This window comes from Orycteropus afer, unplaced genomic scaffold, assembly GCF_000298275.1.
Source record: "Orycteropus afer afer isolate SDZICR_OR568_19922 unplaced genomic scaffold, OryAfe1.0 scaffold00024, whole genome shotgun sequence".
NCBI classification, from domain to species: domain Eukaryota; kingdom Metazoa; phylum Chordata; class Mammalia; order Tubulidentata; family Orycteropodidae; genus Orycteropus; species Orycteropus afer.
Genome location: NW_006921611.1, coordinates 9,014,263 through 9,019,411, shown reverse-complemented (window position 1 = coordinate 9,019,411; position 5,149 = coordinate 9,014,263). Strand labels below are relative to the sequence as shown.

General features: G+C 38.0%; 1 pseudogene; it reads right to left on the bottom strand.

Moving 5' to 3' along the window:
- Positions 1 to 1,730: 1,730 nt before the first annotated feature.
- On the bottom strand, positions 1,731 to 3,735 carry LOC103192140 (annotated as a pseudogene).
- Between the last annotated feature and the right edge of the window lie 1,414 nt (positions 3,736 to 5,149).

Here is a 5,149-nt window from a genome sequence, read left to right as displayed (position 1 = left end):
TATTTATGGAAGTTATAATAAAAATTTTTCATAAGTAAGAATATACTCAGTGCTGAAACTTAGTCAGTGGTGAAACTTGCTGTAGATCTTAAGTTTCAAAATGTGTACCTGAATACATACAAAAGATAATTCAAAACAAAATGAAATAATAGTGAAAAACAAAACCCACAGCTAAATACTGTAAATTATTTTCCTTTGACTTATATCAAGATTGGATCATCATGATTAGCCACACATATTACAGAGACTATTTTTGGTTCCTTTTAAGTGAACTTTATTTTAATCAGACAAGCCTCTTAAATAAACCTGAATTATTTTTGTTTCTGATGATTGCTCAGAAAAGGAGATATTTATTGATAGGCCCAAATCCTTTTAGTTGTATTTCCTTCACAACTACTGATAATGTATTATGTAAGTCAGTAATCATGTCAAAACAAACATAATACTGTTGACAGATAATATAAAAATTAGATAGTCATTTTCTTTCACATCTAACTTAAAAATTCCATACCTCACTTATGGGCTAGAAAGAATATCTATGTGCAACTTTTGACCAATTCTTCAAAGGAAAAATTTGTCCTAATTTTAATAAGGAAACTATGACTTTGCATTTTAATAATTATCAAAATGTCAGCTTTTGGGCTGTAGGCTCAATATATAAAACCAATACTTTTTACTGATATTTTTTACACTGAAATACAATATTTAGTTTTGAAAATCTAAAAAATGTAACTAATTTTCAAAGCTACATTTATATTCTAGGAGTTGTGCATATGAAAATAGAAGCTGAGCTTTTGTCTTCTGAATATACATTCAAGCCATGATTATGTAATCCTCAGAGATTTATAATTTAACATATTGAAAGAGTCTAGAATTAATCTGTAATTGCCACATTTACAAAGAAACTTTTGGGTAAGGGAACCTTTTAAAAACAAGATTGTTTGGTGTCACATGTAGATCCAATGAGCAGTTATTTAAATCACCTATGACATTCCTCGGAAGTAAGATTAGGCAATCTACTTCCGTAGAGATACACAACACAATGCACCCTCTGGAAACCCAAGGAGGGATCACTAATGAGTCGAATGGACTTGAAGGCAGTGAGTTTGTTTTTTGCTTTATTTATGACATTTGCAATTAAAAAAAAAAAAAATTAGGAAAATACAGTTATTAGCATAATTTCATTCAATTATACCTATACTCTGGCAAAATATTTCTGTTATACACATAAGTATAGACAAAAGTGAAAACTTAACTTTCACATTCAGTTATACTTGTTTTCATGCTTAAAAAAATAAATAAAAATAAAATAAAACCCTACTGCGGTGGAGCCGGATCTGACTCATAGCAACCCCTTCTTGGGTTTCCCAGGCGGTATCACTACAGAAGTAGTGACCTTTCTTCTGAAATGTCTAAAAACATTTTTGAAAAGATTATTAATGACCTTGAGTGCTCTGGTGGGATAGTGCCTAAGGAATTTGACTGCTAATCAGAAGGCTGGAAGTTCAAACCCACCAGCGCCTCAAAGGAAGGTTGGGCAATCTACTGGGCAATCTACTTCTGTAGTGATACTGCCTGGGAAACCCAAGGAGGGGTCGCTATGAGTTGAATCCAACTCGAGGGCAGTGAGGTTTGTTTTTTGAGGGATTAATGGCCTTGACTGTAACAGTTTTTTGCATTTTTCCACCTCTTTTTTTCAATGTTAAATACTCTAGTTTGGAGTTTTAAGTTCAACTTTTTCTCTTGTCTTCAAATAGACTCTTTAGCACAGAAACTTAAATGGCTTGACAACACTACCACAACCACTGAATTAACCCTAGGTCAGAAATTGGTTCGTCAAGGTTGTTTTCTTACATATTTCTATCAGGGGCTTCAAATGCTCCAAGAATCTGGGTATGACTACTTTTCCTTAGTCTTTTTTTTGATGCTCCTGATGGATTCGAGGATATCTTCCTGTTTCATATCCAACATATCTGTGCCAGTAATGTATTTCTTCCAACCTTGTTGTTCTTGCTCCTGTTCTCCCATATTATCCAGGATTGGTTCAAAGAAAATCACCTTCTCAGAAATGGTACTGAACATTTTGTCAAAGCAGAACATGCAGTCACCAACGTGAGTCTCTACCATCTGATAGACTCTGTTCAAAAACTAAAGTTTTACCCTCTGGGGAGGCAAGATGGAAATCAGTATCTAATCCTGCTCCATCTAAAACTTGGTACTCAATCTCCAGTGAGGCCTTCAGGGGCATGGGCTGGTAGAAACCCTCCTTCTTGTTGGCCAGAAGAGTAAAAGTGATGTCACTGTCTAAGGAGGGCTTGAAGCTGGCTACCCCAGGCAACAGCTCTGGTGACACTTTGTCCAAGAGAAGCACCAGCAAGGACAGCCAGATCTTCGCCCATCCCTGCTGGGGTGATCTTGGACTGCGAAGACTTGGGGGGAGTGGGTTATAGATGTCTGGGCTCTGCTTTTTCTCCCTGGATTCCTCGTGGTTGGCAGAGAAACCTGGAGCCTGAAGAAACTCCAGATGGCAGAAACCTCAGAGGAAGCAAAGGCTCCCTCTAACTATAAAATGCCTAGATCAAAACTGTGGAGACTTAGGACAGACCCAGAAGACCCTTTCTGCACCTTCCTCTGTCTGTGAACATTCAGGCCCCAGTGATCTTTAATTTCAATACTTTCAATCCATCTCTAGATGTTTTATCCACTCTGGTATTCTTAATTTCAATGCAGCCCAAATTATCATTTTCAGGAGTTATTTACTCTTAAATTATTTACTCTTATTTATCATTTTAGCAGTTATTTACTCTTCTTTTTTTAAAAAAATTTTATTGTGATTTGGGTGAAAGTTTACAGAGCAAATTCACTTTCCATACAGCAGTCCAAATACACTTTGTCTCATGACATTGACTGCAGTTTCCCACATTGCAACAGCTCTCTTCCCACTTCCTCTCTATAGTTACCTCTTCCCTATGTCCTTCCCTCCCATGCACTCTTACCCACTAAGCTGTCTTCCTGTGCATTCAAAGCCCTCCTTCTCCCATCATTGATCTCTCCAAGGAGTGTATCTACCTAATGTAGATGTTCAGCTCATGTGCCTGTGTTTTGTTTAGCTGGAAGCCACAGGAGTGGGTTCAATTCCAGACCTGAAGGGCAGTTAGGGACCATAGTCTCAGGGGTTCCACCAGGCTCTATCAGACCAGCAAACCTGATTCTTTTTTTTTTTTTTTTTAATGATTTTGAGTTTTGTTCCACATTGTTCTCCCAATCTATCCAGGATTTCCTACATAGATCTCCCTCCTGTGGTTGACAATGGTAGCGGGGCACCATCTAGTTCTTCTGGTCTCATACTCATATAGGTGAGGATTGCATGGTGTACTAGTCACTTGGACTAATTGTTTCCATGTGTCTTTGGTTTTCTTCATTCTTCTTTGCTCTGGACAAGGAGAGACTCATCATTGCACCAGATGGCCGCTTGCAAGCTTTTAAGATCCCAGTCATACTCATCACAGTAGGATGTGGAACAATGTTTTTGTGTAGTATGTTATGCCAATTAATCTTGATGTCCCCTGTGACCATGGTCCCAAGCCCACAGGTCCAACTACTTCCTCCCTCTGGATAGCTGGCTGTGGTCAAGAAGTGACTACAACTGTGACCCTTGTGAGCTACATACCTCTACTACATACCTGGGAATTCTTCAGAACACACCAATACACTTTTAGAAATTTTGTATACCATCACTATACATGGTCATGGGCACCGTCCTCCCTGCATAGACATACCTGATAGTTCAGCCTGTCCACTCATCTATCCAACCATAGATCAATGTTTGCCATCAGTGACAACACAGTACTATATGTACAAAAGGGTCTATCTTTGTTGTCTGTACCTCCCATGGACCTGTGTCTTCCTCTTCCTCAATGCCACCGTGTTGATCGCTCACATTTGGTACATTGCCCTTCTCTTTACCCAAATCAGTACTTTTCTCTACCTATCTAACAGTGTTCCCTCTCCTCCCCTCCCCTCCCCTCCCGGTAACCAACAGAGAAAATTTCCTTGCATATGTAAATCTTTCCTCAACTTTTTACAATAATGGACTAATACAATATTTGTCCTTCTGTGACTGAGTTATTTCTCTCAGCATAATGTCCTCCAAGTTCATCCACATCAAGTGGTGTTTTGCTGATTCTACATTATTCTTTAGGGTTGTGTAGTATTCCTTTGTGTGTATGTACCATAGTTTGGTTATCCATTCTTCTGTTGATGGGCACCTAAGTTGTTTCCATCTTTTTGCTATTGTAAACAGTGCTGCGATGAACATGGGTGTGAATATATCTGTTCTTGTCCTGGTTCTCACTTCCTTAGGATATATACCTAGTAATGGGATTGCTGGGTCAAATGGTATTTCTAATTCCAACTTTTTAAGGAATCACCATATGCTTCCCACAGTGGTTGTATCAGAGTCACACTAGCAGTGTATGAAAGTCTCAATCTCTCCACATCCTTGCCAGCATTTGTTATTTTTCTGTCTTGTTGCACTTTGCTGGGACAAGATTGTATCAAATTGTTGTTTTGATTTGCATCTCTCTGATGGCTAATGAACATGAACATTTCTTCATGTGTTTGTTGGCCCCCTGAGCATCCTCTTTGGTGACATGTCCAGTCATGTCTTCTGCCCATTTTTTAATTGAATTATTTGTCTTTTTGTTGTTGAGGTGTTGGAGTTTTCTATAAATTTTAGAGATAATGCCTTTGTCAGATGTCATTGCCAAATATTTTTCCCAATCTGTAGGTTCTGTTTTGATTCTTATGGAGAAGTCTTTGGAAGCACATAAAAATTTAATTCTTAGATGGTCCTATTCATCTAGTTGATCTTTGGCTATTTGTGAATTTTGGGCTATACTTGGTAGTCTATTTATGCCATATATTAGGGTCCCTAAATTTGCCCATATTCTTTCCTTGAGGAACTTTATAGTTTTAGGTTTCATGTTTAAGTCTTTGGTCCATCTGGAGTTAGTTTTTGTGTATGGTGTGAGGTACAGATCTTGTTTCATTTTTCTGCAATTAGATATCCAGTTTTGCCAGCACCATTTGTTAAACAGACAATATCTTTCCCATTTAATGGATTTCAGTACTTCGTCAAAGATCAGCT